The following is a 20,818-nucleotide window of genomic DNA, read 5'->3' as shown; positions in this document are numbered from 1 at the left end:
TGGGTGCATTTGTAAACATGATAAACATCTGCACAAAAGCATGAAAAGTTTACTTCGTGGTTTCTCTCTCGACAAAAAAGAAAATGTGTAGCATGCTTTCCTTCATGCAACATGGAAATAATATCATGTATTAGTGTCGTTAGGGCAAACTGTGGCTTATTGTTGAATAAAAATGCGAGAAGCTCTCTCGTTCTTCCGTGGCCGACAGCTCTACAAATGCTTGCCACGCAGAATAGCCGTAATATTCGTTGCTCGGGGCGAGACAACAAAGTACTAAGTCATTGTTTTGATGCTGCATGGAAACAGGCCCGTGGCTGGTGCTTTTCTTTTTCGTCGTGACAAAAAGCTTGAAAAACTTTTTATGCTTTTGTGCAGTTATTTATCATGTCAACGAGCGCATTTCAGGCGCGACATCTTAGCGGTATCCAATTTCTTACTTGCACAGCCTACGTGCCCCATCGTCAAAGGGCGCCAATCTAGAGCGTCGTCCGCTTGTGTCATAGTATAAATGGTTCGCACCGTCCCCATCGATTCGGGCTGCATGCGTGCAAAAATGCGCGAGCCTTGCAGCGCCACGCTGGCAGTGTGCACTTTGTGAACTAAATGCCAACTCTTTAGCGACCGTAATGAGTAAGCCTGCTCCGTAGCTGTTTTTGCCCTCACTCTATACAACAGTGTAACATCCTGGTTTCACTAGCACCCATGAGCGGCGGCACATGCATTGGCGGCCACGCGCTACGAATGTCCTGTTTGAATCCGTGAGTACTGTACATATATGTTGACCATACTGGACATGTTGGTACATACTTGGGAGGAAACAGGAGTGCAAGCAAATACATGGACTGCTGCATCCATTATTCTTTCTGTGTCGGCGTCTTAGCTCATGATGCTTTCACTCCTGAGTGTAAATTTTATTTCCTTGCTGAGCTCGTACATAGACTCTAAATTGTATTATCTCTGTGGCGTGTGGGTTCAGGCAATATTTTTGTCATCTGCATGGTCTAAAATCATCATGAGTTCAACACTGTGATGTGCTCTTTCCTTAAATACTTGATTAACGCAAGTGTTCGGTCGGGTTGGTAATTCATCACCTAGAAACTTTTCTAAGGTACGGCAAAATACTAACAGAGAAAAGAGAGATGACACAAAGTAGTGCTAGTTCCTGTTGCCGCCCTTTTGATTGTGCATGTTTTTTCTGCTGTTGAAAGTTTTCTTTAGAAAGAGTTCCTATCCTTGTCCTATCAAGACTTTCACCAAGTGCTAACACGCCCCAGTGTGGATTCTTGTGCTTGTTAATGACCAGCGGTCAATTTCATAACTTGCAATACTGGATAGTGAACATGGGCAATTGCGCACTCTAAGCATGGAGCTAGGTAAAAATATTTCCTTTTTTTATAAAACTTTGGTCACCTCTTCAAGGTACATAAATAATCTATTTTCAGCTATTGAGTAATATGAAAAAGTAATCAAGGGTACAAAAATGTTTTGCTTGCTTCCTCCAATCTCTTGTTTGTAGAAAGATGTGTAGGAACGACCTGTAACATGTTGCAACATGCATATCTGTGTAATATACTGTAGGTTACAAGAAGCACAATTTTTTAATTGTTTTCACTAGAGTTGTGTAGCTGTATTACCTAGACGTAGCTCTACATTTAATGTGCCTGTTTGTTGCTCAATTTCACCTTGCACATAGGCGTGCACATAGGAGTGGGGGGCAGCTCCCCTCTCTCCCAACTTGTTACCTAAGACGGGGGCTTCAAAATTGGAAGCTTACTTAACTAAGTAAGGGGGAGTGCCTTGGTGAACCTCCCCGCTGCATTTCCGATGGAGGCGGAAATGTTGTAGGCCCGTGTACTCAGATTTGGGTGCACATTAAAGAACCCCAGGTGGTCGAAATTTCTGGAGCCCTCCACTACGGCGTCTCTCATAATCATATTGTGGTTTTGGGACGTTAAACCCCACAAATCAATCAATCAATCGAATCTCCCCGCCACACAAGTGTAGAGAAACCCTGCACACGCCTATGACTTTGCACCTCTGAGCATGAGCCCACAATAGTTCTCAGTTAAAGAAGAGGGATTTCAACATAAAAGTTTTGTGTAAAACAAAGTTGCGGAATAGACCCACTGTTGCATGCTGTAGTCATACATTGGGTGCCATTGGAATCGTGAACGGAGGTTATTCTGCAATATTACCTTATAGAAGCTGACTCAGCTGATTCCTCTGTTCGTGATAGCTGGCTTCTCTCCAATTCCTGATCAATCGGCGGCCCTTTGAACTGATGTATAGTGGTTAGTTTTTTTTTGTTTTTTTCAACGTAGCATGAAGTCAAGGCTATGTGGTTCGACATTGAATTCAGATGGATTATTTAATATAAGTGATAAATATATATCACTATTTAGAAAAGCCATAACTCATCAATTGCAATGTCTATTCATGTGCTGCGCTAAAATGTATGCTTCAGTGCCTTCTAAGTTTTTATGTTCTCTCTTGCAGGTTTTCAATACAGCAGCAGTGCCACCACGACAGTGCTACAAGAGACCCTATCATCAGTGCAAAGTAGAAAATTAAATACAAATGCAGTTCTTCCTGAAAATGTCTTATTTGTTTGTTTGTAATTATAAAACGACACTTTCACAAGAATTGTACACAAGGACGAACTAGCTCCATTTTGTCCTATTGGAACTGAATTGCTTGACAATGTAATGCGTGTTTCTAAATGCAGGCATTATATATTTGCAGTATTATTTATCGGCCTCGAAAGATTCTGACATGTAAAAAACAATGATCTGTTCGTTGGTGGAAATGGTCTGATGGTATTTCCTTTACAATCCTGTAATGTGTGCACACTTTCATATTAATAATGAAGCTATTTATTGCTCTGGTTTTCAGCAAATGTTCTCTTGATGGCATAGGGCCTTACTCTACAATGCGACGTTTGATGTCAACCTAATGCATATGCTCGATAGCACTTCACTAGACAACGGCCATCAGAAACTCTGATGTCGGGACTCTATAGACTAATGCTAGCCAATGGTCATCAGAAACTCTCATGTCGGGCCTCTATAGACTTACGCTAGACTATAGTCATCAGAAACTCTAATGTCATAACTCTATAGACTAACGGTGGCCAATTACTACTAGACTCACATTAGGTACGCATTAGGAAAACGCATTAGACTGACATTAGGCAGTTTAAAAACTCTTATGTCAAATGACATTAGCCTGTTTATAAAAGTACATTAAATTTTTTCATAAGGGTAACCCGCATGTAAGCAGCACTAGACCATTGTGGCGGGTTTAGCTACTAGACCATTGAGGCGGGTTTCTTTAGTTGAGCATAATATGGGCGACACGCTGATGCAGATATAACCGAATGCGTGGTGGTGCTCAGTTTTTACAACAAAACAGGTTCTCTCATTCTTATGGCGCGCCCCTAGGTCATGTGGTTATTCATGTTTTCCTCGCTGCATGGCTCACACCCAATGCAGGGATTAATCGAGCAGCGGTGAACTTTTTTTCTCGATATTTTCCGTCATGTACTCTCCGTAGAAGCTATAGTTCCAGATTCATTCTCTTGTTCATTTCTCGAAGTTTCAGAAAACGAAAAGACAAACAAACAAACAAAGGCTTTGTTATAACAGTGTCGATAGTCCTGCGAGAAACAGAAGCAGATGGACCAGTGGTTTATTTTAGAGGCGAAGTTACTTATGGTCGAGGCTTGTCTGTTGGCGTTGTGCGCAGTAGCTACCGATGCGATGATGCTGATGCCAATGAAGAACAAGCACGTTACAGACACACATTCTCTTTCTGTCCGTATGTACGGCAGAGTACATGCAAGGTACCCACTGTACGCCACGACGATGACGATTGATGGCGATGAAAATAATGATTATGATGATCACGGACAACGATTGTTTTGTGCAGTATATGACGTCTCGATCTGCTCTACGATGCATTTCGTATGACTGGAAACAACCATTAGGAAAAATGGAGACCTCGTCTTTGCCAACTCCAGGCTAGATCTGATACCACAAAGCTGTAGTTATGAAGGCAAAGCGAAATTCACAACTCAACACAACATAATATTTAAGCCCAATTAGGACGGTAAACGCAAACCAGTATGCGGTAACACATAAACGTAAAGAAGTATATACATGCACGCTAAAAGAGCCTAATGTGGTTGTTACAACAGCTCGCAGACGAACGCCTTGAAGCTAGCAAGCAGCTCGCACGATGACGATTGCCAGATTTATGAGATGACCTTAGCAGGCTGTCTCTGCGTCTAGACACGTCGGGCGTGGCCGCTAAAAGTGATTGGCGTCATTTCTAGACGCAGTGCAGAAATGTTTACGCAGCGACTTCGCGCGGATGCACGGTGGCGCTACGGGCACACTGCTCCGATTCAGGGACTTTAGCTGCTCCTAGGGTGCCTCGATGTGCGCGCGCCCTACCTGCTCCAAGATCACCAATATATTCGCTTGGCACGCTGCCTCAGTTAGAGTACTGCACGGGCCATGCTTCTCGGCCCAGGCCCAGCCCGAGCTCGGTGCTCTTTGAGGCTTACCTGACCAAGCCCGGTCCGGTGACTCAAAAGCGACACCTTGGCCCGGCCCAAACCCGAAAAAAATCACCTACCCAGACCGGCCCGACCGCAGATCAGGCCCGACTGGGGCCTGAGCCAATAGTATAGGGCGCGTTGCCCGAACATTGTATCGACAGCGAGGCGCTTTAAGCAGCAGATACCCACGTTTTTCTTGGTGCATTCTGCGCAAACAAATATGCTTCAATTTATGGTAGTTACTTGTACAAAAGAGCATGATTTGGTAACAGTTGACCGGGCATGCTGGATATGGTGATCGCTCGTTCGGAAGCTTATTACTGTACACAATTTTTTGTGAGTACAATGGGAGTCATCATGGGCGTTTGATAGCAGATAGTGTTGCAAGAAAAAATATTTGCAACATGCGTTCAAGTTCAACAGGGAGCACTATAAGAACATAAGAGACAGAGAACAAAACACTACTTTCAGTGTCTACTTGTAGTGCTTTGTGATAAAATACTCTACCATCAAATCCAATTGTGCATCCTTTTGGGTATGTAGCCCCTATCTTTAGATTTCTAGCACTTTGCCATGGCAAGACAAATAGAAAAAAACATGGTTGATTCCCTCCATCCTCTAAGAATCATTGTAACATAAAATTAGGACGTTTCCTTGCCAAATTAGTTTAATATTTATTGTACATTGATATTAGAGAGCTTGTACAATGCCTGCTGGAGTTTGACTACTAAAGAATCGTTGAACGTGGGTGCATCCACATTGACGCCCAGTAATACGTACATCTCTCTCTCAACGACTAACGTCTATGATTAATAACGAAAGATAAACCGATGGTCAGCTGTGATAGCTGTAGTAGTTAAAGGTGAGAGCGGAACCAGAAAAAGTGCTGTGAAAGCCAGAAGAGCGTGGCTGATTGTACACCTAACTTGCGCTGAGGTCGCTTGCATGTGACAGTTATCAAACACCACTACCCAATTAGATGCAAACGCAACGTGCATTGTGTTTTCCCTGTTGGCCGGCTGTGATTTTACGCGGGGTGAGCGTAAAACTTACAGAGCACAGTAGCGTTAGTGGGGAACGCGGAGTCGCATCCAGGTGAAGCAGGCGCGTCGCAGAGGCATCTTTGGTATGAACGGATGCTATGAGCGACGCCGACGCTTTAAGGCCCCTGTATTTTTCAAAGGTAGCGCAAACCGTTGTACAAAAAGCGGAGGAGAATTTCCTCCCCGCCCTCTACGTCTCTGCTCACTCCGGCGCGCGTTTCTGCTACCCTATTGGACCAGGCGCGACACGTGACCAATGAACCTTGTTGACCGCTCGGCTCCGCCGGGCAGCAACGCCATGAGTGAGCGCACTGCATCTCGCTCCCACGTGTGTTGCCTTTAGCAAGGCAGCCTCGGATGCAGCGAAATGCCGACCTGCTGTGCCGTTGGCTGCTCCAGCAGCATTGCAAAAGGCGAAAAGCTTTTTGTGGTTCCACGAGGGAAAAATAATGAGGAGCGGAGAGCGGTATGGCTGCATCGCATCGGCAGGAAAAACTTCGATTGTCACCGAGGGAGGCTTTGCGAGGTAAGCACTCACTACAGAACTTCTTCGCGTAGACATGCCTCCGGAAGGCTTTCAGATAAAGCTCATCCTTGGTTCAGGTTCATGTTAAACAAAAGCAGCTTGAAGTTTCCGTCGACGCTTTCTCGCACGATTTCAACCACGATGACAGCTCGATCGTTTTTAGCTTGCTCGAATATTCGAATACGGCCACAACATAATTACTGTTGAATGTTTGGCGTTCGCGATTCGCTTTCTAAATGGAACCATTTGCAGCGGAAGCAATTATGCTTCTCCAGAGATCAACCACGTCTTTGATCGTTTTTCCTTTTTTTTTTCGCTCGAACTTTGATTACCTGTAGGCAAAATTTCGGCGTTTATTGTTTTATTGTGGTTTATTGTGTTCTCAGTTTGTATTTTTTCATATTTATCTCACTTTTGCGCACTTCCATGACCTAATTTTGTGCATGCGGGTACAGCTAATATAAGAGAGTGTATGGTAAATATAATGTTGTATAGTTGTTTATTTGTGAAATGCATAGATACTTTCGTTCAAATTTCGAACATACTTGCGAAGTTGTACACTTTCGATTAACAAAGAGAAAGACACCTACTAAATGCAAGAAAATCATCTGGGTTTTGTGGCTGTTTGCATTTTTAACGTAAGAAGCAAAATATTTTGCTTCGGCAATATCACATCAACCAAAGGGCAAAAATGCGATAGAGGATGTCGGTATTTTTCAGAAACACTTCACGATGGATCAGTATGAGCCAGCAATTCTGGCACAAACTGGGATCAAGAAACTCAAGCCAAATGCGGTTCCTTCTATATTTGCGCATCGGCCTCTTCCGAAAGAGCGCAAGCCACCCCGCAAAAGGGGGAATGAAACGGTTCCTGGTGAGGCCCCTTTGTAGTTTCTATTCCTCTCTTGTGTTGTGAATACGATTATGTTTTGGGGTCTATATGACAATACAGTGTGTTTGGATCGCTGGCAGATAGCATAGTTGCTGCATTTATCTTTATGACCTGTGAACCTGATTAATTCGGCATCCAATTCTGTCTTACTGTGGCAGCAATTACATCACCAACCCTACACTGTACTTGCTCAACTCTTGCTTACAGCTGTAGCATTGGATAAGTCAGAAACGTCAGTGGGGAGGGCCCCGGACGTTGAACCAGTGGGCAGTTTATATTGTGAGTTGACTGCGCTGTGATGACAAATGTTCGCGCCTTTAGACTATGTACTTACGCAATTCATGCTTACAGCTGCCTCCTCGGACAACACAGCAACGTCAATAGACCGTGACCCTGAACCAGTGGGCAGCCCATTTTGTAAGTTAACTGCACTGTGATGGCAAATGTTCACGCCTCTAGCCTCTGTATTTACAATTCATGCTTACAGCTGCCTCCTGGCAGCTGTAAGCATGAATTGCATCATGCATCAAATCAGAGGCTATCTGATTTGATAGCGAAATCGTTTCGCCCTGTCGTCGCTCTACTGGAATGTTTTGCAGCGTTCGTGATCATTCGATGCTTCCCGCATTTTATTTGCGCACTCAATAAAATCTACCTTCATCCCACTAAACGTTTGTGGTATTTTATGGATGAATCGTTTACACACGTCCAATTATGGAAGCAGGCATGCATGTCCCAAATTTCAGTAGGGCTCTGTTGTTCCTGTACAAACTCGAGCTCTAAGAGCACTCATATTAACTTTTCAACGTAAGGCCCCGAGGGGCCTTACTTCAACGCGCCACGCGACAAAACGAAACCGTCCGGCGGCGCGCTCCGCGTGAGTCGCTCCGTCATGGCGGCTGAGAGTGGCGGGCGAGGGAGAAACGGCGCGGGGAAGGGAGTTTGCGCTACCTTTGAAAAATACAGGGGCCTTACGACGCTTGGGGTAAGGTCACCACCTGCAGGTTTAAGGCGTTGTCAAAATTGTACTTCCCCTACTAGAAACGCGGTCACACGACTCTCTGAGGACAGTACATTGAGCTTAAAAGATAGTTTAAAGCGGGTCATATACGTGTCAAATAAGAACTTTCCGAAAGGAGTCAAAGAACTTTTTTTAAAGGATACCTGAGAAAAAGAAGTTTTATTGTACACCTTACTTGTATACACTTACAAACGAAACATCGTAAACAATTAAAGACAGGGTGCACATCTTGCAAATGAGTACTAAAATCAAATGTATCACTGTGTATCCGAATGTTACAATTAAAGGAAACTTAAAATGAATCGGGTCAATCACATTTCAGAGAAAACCACGTATGCATGCGTACTGGAGTGGGCGCATGGCTGGTACGGAACAACTGAAAACTCCAGCTCTCTCTCCCTTACTCTGGAAAAACGTGTGTGCCATCGTCGAAGGAAATCCTCTTCGATATGTGTTTCCAGCTGCTCATCGAGATAATTCCACACAATGCGCCGTATTGCCGGGACAGCGGGATATGCGTCTTTATGAGGCTTGCGACGTACTTCCGCTAAACAGCGTCGCCGCCACAGTACATACAAAGTCACTGTAACGACCAGTCTTGCAAACAGTCCACATTCTGTTTCCATGCGCACTGTGCGAAAGCCAAAGAGGCATTGTACCATGTGCCAGACGCCTTTCGCCACCGAGCACTAAAACTTGCATGTTGTGCCGTCTCTGTTTTGCCGCAGTTTGGACAGCGGTCAGTTGGAACGACTCCCCAGTGTGCTAACCGCCCACGTGTAGGCAATGCTTTCCATTTTCTCAACTGGTCGAACTCGCGCACCTGGTTAAGTACGCGATCGCAACGCCATCGTTTCCGTTTTCTCGTGCAAGATGCATTTTCTTCCTCCTTGCTCAGTGTGCTACTTGTCAGCATTTCACTTATTTCCTGTGATTAAACATCTTCCAGACTGCATGAACCTATTGATTCAACTGTTCGTTTTTGGCCACTGGTAGCTCTGTAAAACTGAATCAGAATTTCCGCTCGTGGTCTGATGCATGGACTTGCCGTGAAAGTTCCTTTTAGTGTACTGCATCCTCCAGTACATCAAGAGCCTGCACCCGTGGTAATTTCCGTAAGCGAAGAGATTTTATGTTGTTTTTGCAGCCAGTGCTCTCGTCAACGTTAATATGTCTGGGAGACCCAGGCCTCCACGGCTTGTGAGAAGCTGTAAAATTTTCCTTTGAACCTTCCCTGGTCTTCCTCCCAAAAGAAAGGTTCCCGCAATGGAGGCGAAGTGCCCTGTTACACGGCGAGGTAGAAGGCCAATGTGTGCTATGTAAAACGCAAAAGCGGATGTCTGTGTCTTGATGACTGTTGCTTTTGCCGTTAGTGACAGGTTGAAATGAGTGGCTGCTGATATGACATCAGTGGATCTCCTAAGTATACGTCATCCCGGCTCCTTTTTGAGACATCTTCTTCTTCAAAGTAAGCGCCTAACAACTTAAGAGCTTAAAAATGTTCGACGTCTCATGGTAATAGTTCTCTGAAGCCCCAAAGCGAAATGCATTTGGTTGTGTTTAAAAGAGCACCAGACAGATAGGAATACTGAGCAAAAAAGTCAAGGAATGTACAATTGCTAGACAAGTTACAAAAAAGGCCAAAATATCATCGGCGTATGTGGCAATTTTGAAGGTTTCACTGCCTGTCATTGGGTAAACCAGTGTGCGCTCGCAGTTTGCAACCTTTACAATCAAAGGCTCTAGGGACAAAATGAATAATACCAGGGACAACGGACAGTTCTCTCTCACTCCCATTTGAATTGCAAAGCTTCTGGTCACTTCATTGTTGAATTAAAGTTAGCTTGATAGATCCTGATGAAGTATTTCCTGCTCTGAAAGGTCAAAGATGCGAAAAATAGCGAAAAGATACTTGTGTTCCAGTCTATCAAATGCTTTCTCCTGAAAGAGAAATAAATACTCCTGAGATCAGTTTTTCTCAGGCACATGCGAAGATGTCTCCAATGATTGTATGAGGTACGAAGACGAAACGTCCTGGTAATGCACATGACTGCAAGAGTGACACAATCTCCTCCAAGAAAGCCCGCAGACGCCGTGATAACAGCGGAGCTACTAAATTATAAGCTGTGTTTAGCAGGGTATACTAGGCCTTCGCGATTTTAGATCTGGCGGCTACACACCCTCTTTCAGCAATAGAGTCACCCTTCCTTTGCGGAAGGACTGTGATTTTTGATTGATACGTGGGGTTCAACATCCCAAAACCACCATATGATTATGAGAGACGCTGTAGTGGAGGGCTCCGGAAATTTCGACCACCTGGGGTTCTTTAACGTGTACCCAAAATCTGAGCACACGGACCTACAACATTTCCACCTACATCGGAAATGCAGCCGCCGCAGCCGGAATTCGATTTCGCGATCTGCGGGTCAGCAGCCGAGCACCTTAGCCCCTAGACCACCGCGGCGGGGCAGGACTGTGGTTTTGGACTATCGCATAACAAAATATTCACGAGATCAGAGATTGCGTTTTCCAAGATATCGAAGAAGCGCAGATAAAATGCCGTGAGTATTCCGTCTGGGCCTGGTGGCGTGGACGTATGCATTGATTTTAGGGCGTACCATACTTCTTCTTGATCATTTTCTGCATATAATACTAAGCCGTCTTCTGAGCCTAGCGATGGCAAACCTTCGCAAAAGGCTGAGAGTTTAGCATTAAAATCGTCGCCCTGTGCGTCATGATCTGCAGCAGTTTTGCAAAGTAGTCCCGGGAATCTTCTTGAACTTCATCCGAGTCGTTAACAACAGTGCCATTTTCTTTCAGCGCCTCATCGATGAAGCGGGGCTGGCATCGACAATCACGGTTTCTTCGCGCATATGTCTGGTCCCCGATTTCATCCGTCGATAACTTCAAGAGTACCTTAACGCAAAAAATTTGGATCTATCTTACGATTGAGCCACCCGGCCAAAGTTTAAGCACGCCCAACTATTTTGGATTGGTGGGTGCCTTCATACCTGTGAACTTTGTCGATAAAAAAGCAAATATTACACTTACCTGATGCGCAACATCAATATGTAATTATTAGGTGGTGAGTTTGTTTACTAGAAAATACACCGATACGCAATTCTAAAGGTCACAGTGCTTCTTAGGCTGCGCCGAAAATGCGACGCTATGCACGAAAAAAGGCTGACAGAAGACTATCGTCTTGAACCACGCAGATACGCGGCCGTTTTTTCTGTCTTCTGGTCGAATGCATTTTTTTGACGTGACTTCCTTGACGAAAATACGTCAGCGATGTTTTGGTGGGCCCCGACATAAAACGCTTTCGTGTTAAAAAAAGGATACATCCCTTCTGATTAATGAAAAGATTAGAAGAAAGGGAGCTCAGTGTCTGGCAGAAGTGAAGTAAATAAAAAAGATAGAAAGGCAGCTGCAAAATTTTGGAACCATCTAAACTCCCCAAGAAATGAGACGAGCTTAGAGCAGAGGTTTATAACTACAGCTCAAGGTGCTAGGCTAGAAGGGGACGAAGCTATTGAATATATAAGAACAAGGGTGACAGAAAAATGTCAACAAAAAGTGCTTTATGCAACACAATAGACAAGGATGAATCAAGTGGAGCAATGGCTCCATTTTCACAACGAGAGTGGGAAAGGGCTGAGAAGAGGGTTCCTAGTAGTACATCAACAGGCCCAGATGGCATTCCAATTATGCTGATAAATACATTGGGTCCGAAGTCTAAGCAGACTTTTAGAGAGGCAGTGAGCAAAAAAATAATTGATGGTGAAATCCCCGATGGATGGAAACTTAGCAGGATGAGCATGATCTATAAAGAAAAGGGTGACAAAGTTGACATAAATAAACTGCCGTTCTATAACAGTGACATCAGTTGTCTACAGGCTGGCGATGCAGATTATAAGGAAAGACTGCAGGCTTAGATAGAGGATGAGGGGGTGCTGGGGGAACTGCAGAATGGGTTTCGGAAACACAGGAGGTTGGAAGACAATCTGTTCTCACTGACGCAGTGCATCGAAATAGCAGAAAAGAAACACAGGCCCCTGTGGCCAGCATTTTTTGAATATCAAGGGAGCATACGATAGCGTGGTTCAAGAGGACATGTGGGGAATACTGGACACACCAAGTGGAGAAGATGGAGTCACTAATCTTTTAAAGAATATTTATAAACGTAACAATGTAGTTATAAAGAGGGAAAAACAGGCATCCAAGCCTACAGAAGTAAAACGGAGGCTTAGGCAGGGGTGGCCTCTGTCACCCTTGTCATTCATGATGTACCTAGAAGGATTAGAGGCCAAATTAGAGGGAAGTGGAGTGGGCTTCAACCTATCTTTCGTCAAACAAGACAAACTCATTGAAGAGGCACTACCAGCATTGATGTACGCAGATGATATAGTGCTGATCGCCGACAACAAGGAAGATTTGCAGAGATTGATAGACATCTGCGGTAATGAGGGAGATAGGTTTGATTTCAGATTCAGTAAGAAAAAATCAGCAGCCATGATTTTATTGATACTGAATGTAGTGAGCTTGGAATACAGGAGGTCACGCTTGCAATAACAGATAAATACAAATATCTGGGCGTATGGATAAGCAGTGGGGCCGAGTACCTAAGGGAACACGAAATATACGTGACGACTAAAGGTAACAGGAATGCAGCGGTGATGAAAAACAGGGCACTGTGGAATTACAATAGGTATGATATTGTGAGAGAAATATGGAAAGGGGTCATGGTTCTTGGTCTGACGTGCGGAACTGTGGTCTTGTGCATGAGATCAGAAGTTCAAGCAAGATTAGAAATTAAGCAACGTGGAATAGGTATGCTTGCTTTAGGAGCTCACTGGAATACACCATATCAGGGAGTACAAAGTGATATGAGATGGACATCATTTGAGGGCAGGGAAGCTAGCAGCAAGATAAAATTTGAGAAGCGATTGAGAGAAATGGGGGAGAAGCGTTGGGCTAGGAAGGTTTTCAGCTACTTATACATGAAGAATGTCGATACAAAATGCAGGAAGAGAACCACAAAATTGACGGGTAAATACTTGGAAAACAGCAGGGGGCCAAAAAAAAAAAAAGAACTAGCAGGGGGCCAAACCAAAAAAGAAGATGGTGAAGGAAACGGAGACCAACATGTGGAGAAATGGCATGATTAAGAATTCCGCACTAGAGATATATCCAACTTTTAAGCAGGAAATTGTCAAGGAAAGGATCTATGATAATACTCGGGGTAGTTTTCTACTGTTGGAGGCCAGGACGGGAGTATTGCGAACCAAGACATATCGGGCCAAATACGAAGGGGTAGACACGGTATGCAGTGCGCGTGGAGAGGAAGAAGAAACTGCCGAACACGTGATAATGTTCTGTAAAGGGCTTCACCCTATAGTTCGGGATGATGGCGCAGAGTTTTTCGAAGCCCCGGGGTTTAGAGACAGAAAGAGCAAAATATACTTTAGGCGGGTAGAATTAACTAAAAGGAGGTTATCTGATTGGTGGCTAAAGTCAAGGCACGAGTGAAAGTTTAACTCTTCACTGCAAAGTACGAATACTCAACCTCATTTAAAGGAAAAAAATAAATCTAGTCTTTGGTTCATTAGGTATTACGGCTTGATGATGCTAGCCACCGCCCGATCTAAAGGGTACAGCCATATCCATCCATCCATTCATCCTGAAGCGTTCCGGTGGGTTGAAAGGCGCCGCTATGGCACGTGGCTGTTTTGTGTGTAAAAAAAAAAAAGCTATGCCGCGAGTGTAACTGTTTGTGGTGAAATGAATTACTGCCATTGTGACTTGTTTATGAAGGGTGGGTGATATTTTAAGCGGCTACTGAATGGATGAATGCTCCTCCACACAGCCGCTGCAATGACAGGGTGTGTAGTGAGAAGCATTCTAGATTTTTTAAAATCTGGTAATCAATACGGCATTCCATGCTACTTCGCCACTGTAGCGATAACAGCAACTTCACTCCCGCCTTTCAAGCCCCACTGTGCAAATAGGAACGCCTCATTTTCTTATTACTTTTTTTCGCATGTATGAGTGGGGCTTATTGGAACTAGCTGAATGCTTTTTTCGCAAATGACTCATGAGTGGATCCACTTGGCTTTGTGATAAGTGTATCCACATCGTAATCCCAAGCTTTTTAATTACACATGTAGATCTTACGAGGTTTTCAAGACCAGTTGGACTCGTAGGCAAATGTGGTACTAACAAATCTAATGAAAAAATATATATCCGCATAGTTATAATGAGTACATAACAAGTGAAAATTACATCACGCACGTGCGTGCACATGTTTTTACTACACCATAGAAAAAAATTCCACCAGTTTTTCAGCAGCGTGAATAGAACAGGGCATGAAGAAACACCCGACAGCATCTCGTGCTGACAAATTGATTTTATTTGCCCAATACCGTGTCTACGTATGCGCAAATGCTTGCCATATCACAATATAAATTTCAAATGCAGCAACATTGTCACTCCTGGTCATAGAATAAGCAGTTGCAACAAACCTGAGTAGGCATCTGCTACCCAACCGCTAAATAAAGGCAAGGAATATTTAATGTAATTCTAAAGCCTACCAGTACAGTCAACAGCCGAAGACAAAAATTTTGTTACTGTGACGCCGTTAAAAAATGATCAATGCACACGCAAAAGAGAATCTACGCATATATGGTTCAAATCGAGCAACAACTATAAAAGAATTTCAAAGAAAAAATAGGGTGAGACAGAGAGACAACTGAGATTAAACCACCCATAAAAGCGAATTTTGCGTCATTTAATATGTCTGGTTGGCGTAGTTATCAGCCAAAAGCTGAAATACAGAAAGGGCAATTTCGAAATGTTCTACTGATCGATTTCTCTAGCTAAACCGAAGCATGATTACGGCTTTGCGGTCACTGCCCTCGTGCTTGTTTTCTTCTTTTGCTTTTTTTATCGTACTTGACACTGTGGTCACTCCCTGATGGATCCAGTTCTTTCTCGCGAAACAGTGCCCCGAAGATATCTCTGCAAGTACGCGGCATGCTTTGTGTGCGCGACCACCAGAGGCCGTAGAAAGTGTACCCGGTCTGCGGCTGCATCAAGATGCAGTGGGAGACCGTTTTTGAGACAGTTACAATTTGCGGATAGACATAGATACCGATTATTCAGGGAAACATACACAATTGCAGCAAAGTCGCACGTGTGGTACCGACAAAGGTCCTTCAAATGAGTGAATGGCGTGGGCATGCACTGCAGCTGGGCACACTCGAATAAAAACAGCTGCTTAAACTACTTGGGTTAGTTTAAACATAACAAAAATAATAAAGTTGAAGACCCCTATCCCTTCGATACAAGTATAGATATATTTTAATTTTTTTTGCGTCATTTTGGAGGCCCTCTCCCCGCCTCTAAACTCACGTTCAATACCACCCGAACTGCAGCATAACCAGCGACACTGCGGGCACACGCGAACGCATTTCACCTAGCGCCGCAGAAGTTTTCTGGATAGATGGATGGATGAACTGATATGGCTTTACCCTTTAGATCGGGCAGTGGCTCGCACACACAGCGCCGACCTCACAACTGATTTGTTATTTCGAACGCAAGGCCTTTTTTTTTAGGCATGCGTTGAAAGAACGGAAAGATTACATGAAGTGATGAAAACCATGTGACGACTGCTTGGCAAAAAGACAATAAACCGAAGGTAACCTGCAGTTTAATTAATTTACACCAGAATTGATTGATTGATACATTGATTGACATGTGAGGCTTAAGGTCCCAAAACCACCATATGATTATGAGAGACGCCGTAGTGGGGTGCTCTGGAAGTTTTGACCAACTGGGATTCTTTGATGTGCACTCAAGTCTCAGCACACATTGAGCACACATTAAAAATGCGGCCGCCGCAGCCGGAATTCGATCCCGCGACCTGCGTGTCAGCGGCCGAGTGCCTTGTCCACCAGACCACCGTGGCGGGGCAATATTCACACGCCACAAAGCATGCCCCCGATAAGAAAAAAAGTAAGAAAATATATATTTAACTGATCCTAAAACCAACTGGGGCAAACACGTTAAAACCCAAGAAACCCGAGTGTGTGGCTGTCAAGGCTTCTCGGGCTTGAGCACATTAGACTTGCTTGTAAATCAAGGCTTCGCAAACTTTGATTACTGTGACAATGCACGCGATAGCGAACTAGTGCTCAAACATTCACTTTGGTGCAGCAGGATTATTTGCCAAAAAATTGGTGTCGATGCCCTCAATGACACAAAACATGGACAAGGAGATAAGTACAGAAAAAGGAAACGTGCCACGTTTACCAATAAATGAGCTCACGAGTGCTTGGAATTAACAAAACTAGAAAAGCAAAATGAGTGTCTAAGCTGATTTATAGTTTGAAGCATCCGCTTTTTTACCATAAGAATGGTCATCACTAAAACAGCAAGAGTTGTAGTTGAGAAAGGCTCATGAGCTCACGCGAACCAAGCGTCAGCCCACCGGTGGCACTTCACTGGATGAGCGTCGAGGCCTGAACGAAGTGTCTTCAGGTGGCGTTGCCCTGGCGAGATTTGGACAAGTGGCAGCTGGTTTTGCGTGCTTTTGCAGGTAATCCACCTCCGCTTTCCAAATACGCGCTCAGTGTGAACGTGCAAAAACAGTGTGACTCCTGTCCTGCTCGTAATTTACCAGAACAGTACGAAAAAACTGATAAGTTTTTGAACACTGCGACACCACGTGCAACGAGTGGTGGTAACAGGTTTCATTGTGTATGAAGCGCGCATGGCATTATGCATAACATAATCATGCTTGAGTAAAGTAGATGTTTCTGCTCGTTACGTGGTTCTTCTGTCTGCTTCTAAGTCCCCGTTTACAGTTGTGTGTTTTAAAGGTTTTTTTATTTAGTAATATACATGAGGCCACTTGCTGCAAGTCAAGCTGCGTTGTTTTTGAAGAACGGTGCGCTTAAAAATAAGACCCCTAAAAAACTTAGACTTATTTTCATTGTAGGATTCCGGCATGCCCACGGCTCTGGGCCATTTCTTTTCTTATTTTGCAGCTGTCTAGAACTGTCACGGTGGTGCCATGTACAAATGAAATAAAGTGAGAGCTGTAATTTTTTTTTTGTACCTAACTGTTGGTGTCAATTGCATGTTTACAATTTCTCATTAGTTATGAGCTATTTTAACACACGAGTGACAGCCCTACCATAGAGACACTCAGAAACAGCCTGAAGTTTTTCTAGTTCCCTCGAAGGTCGAAAAAAAGTAAACGCGTAGAGCGTCACGTCAAGAAGGCAAGTTAATCGGTATTTACAAGAACACTCTGCGACTGTTCGAATAATAATTATCACTTAAAATCTTGAAACGAATTGTGGTACGTCATTGCAACGAGAGTTCCCGTTCAAAAAGTATGTGTTATATTCTCCTGTATAAGTAAACACCTCCAACTGAGTATTTGTGGAGAACGTTGTGTTTCATGGTGCTAGTAATTAAGCGGGAATATTAGTTTGGATTTGCAGCGCGCCTCGCGATATCTTCAGCACTATGACACGTTTAGGGGCGAAATTGCTCTTTCTCCCTGGCATTTTGTTAGTTCCACGAGAAATGTCGGCGTTCCAGAAAGAAACGCGTGCGTGGAGCAGGATAAATTCTCGTGCTTATTTTGCTAGTAAAATATAATGTTATATTCTTGAAGCAAATGAAGAAATAATGGAGGATTGTTTGGTTCGTTCCTGTGGCGTCCTTCAAATACGTAAGAAAAAGTGGAACATCTTTTCTGTCTTGCTTCATTCATACCACTCATGCACTGTGCTTTGCAAAAATAAATTACCCGAAATAAAATTCTTAATCTGTCTAACACTGATCAGCTGATAAAAGTTAGTTTTTGGTTTCATATGTTGTTGCGATTTCCCTCGACACTACAATACAGCCCTCCATGTTGTTGCAAACTGTGTTAGCGACCAACAGAAATTGTCCGCCCCGGCGGAACAGTGGCTATGGTGCACGGCTGCTGACCCAAAGGTCGCGAGCCCGATCCCAGCCATGGCGTTCGTATTTCGATGGAGGATAAATGGTAGAGGCCCGTGTACCTTGTGGTGTCAGTGCGCACGTTAAAGAACACCAGATGGTGAAAATTTCCGCAGCCCTCAACTACGGTTTTTCTCGTAATCATACCGTGGTTTTGAAACACAAAAACACCATATATTAAATGCTAAGCATTTCTTAGCGAGCTTCGGCGAGATTGATCTATCTATCTATCTATCTATCTATCTATCTATCTATCTATCTATCTATCTATCTATCTATCTATCTATCTATCTATCTATCTATCTATCTATCTATCTATCTATCTATCTATCTATCTATCTATCTATCTATCTATCTATCTATCTATCTATCTATCTATCTATCTATCTATCTATCTATCTATCTATCTATCTATCTATCTATCTATCTATCTATCTATCTATCTATCTATCTATCTATCTATCTATCTATCTATCTATCTATCTATCTATCTATCTATCTATCTATCTATCTATCTATCTATCTATCTATCTATCTATCTATCTATCTATCTATCTATCTATCTATCTATCTATCTATCTATCTATCTATCTATCTATCTATCTATCTATCTATCTATGACTTTTCACTCTACAGGTCATTTGGATAATGAGGTCTATACCAAAAGTGGTATGGCATAGCATGACTGTATGACTGGTATAAATATAACATGAAAATAATGACTTGTATGTCATGAAAGTCATAATTTACATGTCGTGGTCTTGGTGCTCCTGCGGTGGTTTCGTTCACATGACATATCGCAAAACTGGTATAGTATGACATGACTGCATGGCGAACGTAACAGGCCCTCACGTAGAAATCATGACATGCGTGTCATGTAAGAACTTGACTACATGCCACGCTCATGATGCACTTGCAGTCGTTTTGCTGGTTTCCCATACACCGATTTGGCATAACGGGAATAGAATAGATGTCGTATGTATAAGACTGATGCAAACATGATAATCATGACATGCATGTCCTGTGAGAACATGTCTACATGCCATGCTCATGATCCGCTAGCGGCAGTTTTGCTAGCTTCAAATATACCAAGTTTCGTATGACGTGACGCGAATAGACCATGAAGGTAAATTACACGTGCAAACATGATAATAATGACGTACGTGTCATGTAAAACATGACTACATGCTACGGTCATAATGCACTCGCGGCCATTGCACTGGCTTTAAATATACCGCATTTGGTATTTGGTGACGTAAATGGACGATGAAGGCAAATGTCACGTCCAAACATGGTAATTATGATATGCGCGTGATGTAAAACATTACTACATGCTACGCTCATGATGCTGGTGAGGATCAAGTAACATCAGATCTGCTGAAAGACGGAGGAGAGATTGTGTTAGAAAAACTAGCCACCCTGTTTACGACGTGTCTCCTGACAGGAAGACTACCAGAGTCTCGGAAGAACGCTAACATCATCTTAGTACATAAGAAAGTAGATGACAAGAACTTGAAGAATTACAGGCCGATCAGCTTGCTCTCTGTAGTATACAAGCTATTTACAAAGGTAATTGCTAACAGAGTAAAGAAAACATTAGAATTCAGTCAACCAAAGAAACAAGCAGGATTTCGAATAGGCTACTCAACAATCAACCACTATACATAGCCTTCATAGATTACGAGAAGGCGTTTGATTCAGTAGAAATCAGCCGTCACGCAGACACTGCGGAATCAGGGCGTTGAGGAAGTATATATATATATATATATATATATATATATATATATATATATATATATATATATATATATATATATATATATATATATGTATAACATCCTGGAAGAAATCTACAGGGGATCAACTGCTACCATAGTGCTTCATAAAGAAAGCAATAGAATACCAATCAAGAAGGGTGTAAGGCAGGGGGACACAATCTCCCCAATGCTATTTACCGCGTGCTTACAGGAGGTTTTCAGAAGGCTTGAATGGGAACAGTTAGGGATAATAGTTAATGAAGAGTACCTTAGTAACCTGCGCTTCGCCGATGACATTGCATTGCTGAGTAACTCAGGGGATGAATTGCAACTCATGATTACGGAGTTAGACAAGGAGAGCAGAAAGGTGGGTCTTAAAATTAATCTGCAGAAAACGAAAGTAATGTACAACAACCTCGAAAAAGAGCAGCGCTTCGAGATAGGTAATAGTGCACTTCAAGCTTTAAAAGACTATGTCTACTTAGGGCAGGTAATAACCGCGGAGCCGATCCACGAGACTGAAGTAACTAGAAGAATAAGAATGGGGTGGAGCACATTTGCCAAGCACTCTCAAATTATGACAGGTAGATTGCCACTATCCCTCAAGAGGAAGGTATATAACAGCTGTATCTTGCCGGTACTTAGCTATGGAGCAGAAACCTGGAAACTTACAAAGAGGGTTCAGCTCAAATTGAGGACGACGCAGCGAGCATTGGAAAGAAAAATGGTAAGTGTAACCTCAAGAGACAAGAGAGCAGAGTGGGTTAGGGAACAAACGAGGGTTAAGGATATCATAGTTGAAATCAAGAAGAGGAAATGGACATGGACTGGGCATGTAGCGCGTAGACAGGATAACCGCTGGTCATTAAGGGTAACGAACTGGATTCCCAGAGAAGGCAAGCGGGTTAGGGGGAGACAGAAGGTTAGGTAGGCAGATGAGGTCAAAAAGTTGCGGGTATAAATTGGCAGCAGCAAGCACAGGACCGAGTTAACTGGTGGAA

The 20,818-nt window shown here is 43.3% G+C and overlaps 1 protein-coding gene and 1 long non-coding RNA gene across 4 annotated transcripts in view; one reads left to right on the top strand and one right to left on the bottom strand.

The window, feature by feature from the left end:
* The window catches only part of LOC119187687 (uncharacterized), a 782,552-nt gene that overhangs the window by 691,678 nt on the left and 70,056 nt on the right, over nucleotides 1-20,818 (bottom strand). The gene's annotated exons all lie outside the window — the stretch shown is intronic.
* Nucleotides 5,042-7,898, top strand: LOC119187648 (uncharacterized). Its single transcript, XR_012887911.1, has 3 exons — nucleotides 5,042-6,130; nucleotides 6,851-7,301; nucleotides 7,374-7,898. It is a non-coding gene; the product is annotated as an uncharacterized LOC119187648 (long non-coding RNA).

This window comes from Rhipicephalus microplus, chromosome X, assembly GCF_043290135.1.
Source record: "Rhipicephalus microplus isolate Deutch F79 chromosome X, USDA_Rmic, whole genome shotgun sequence".
NCBI classification, from domain to species: domain Eukaryota; kingdom Metazoa; phylum Arthropoda; class Arachnida; order Ixodida; family Ixodidae; genus Rhipicephalus; species Rhipicephalus microplus.
This window is presented reverse-complemented; position numbering and strand designations above follow the sequence as displayed.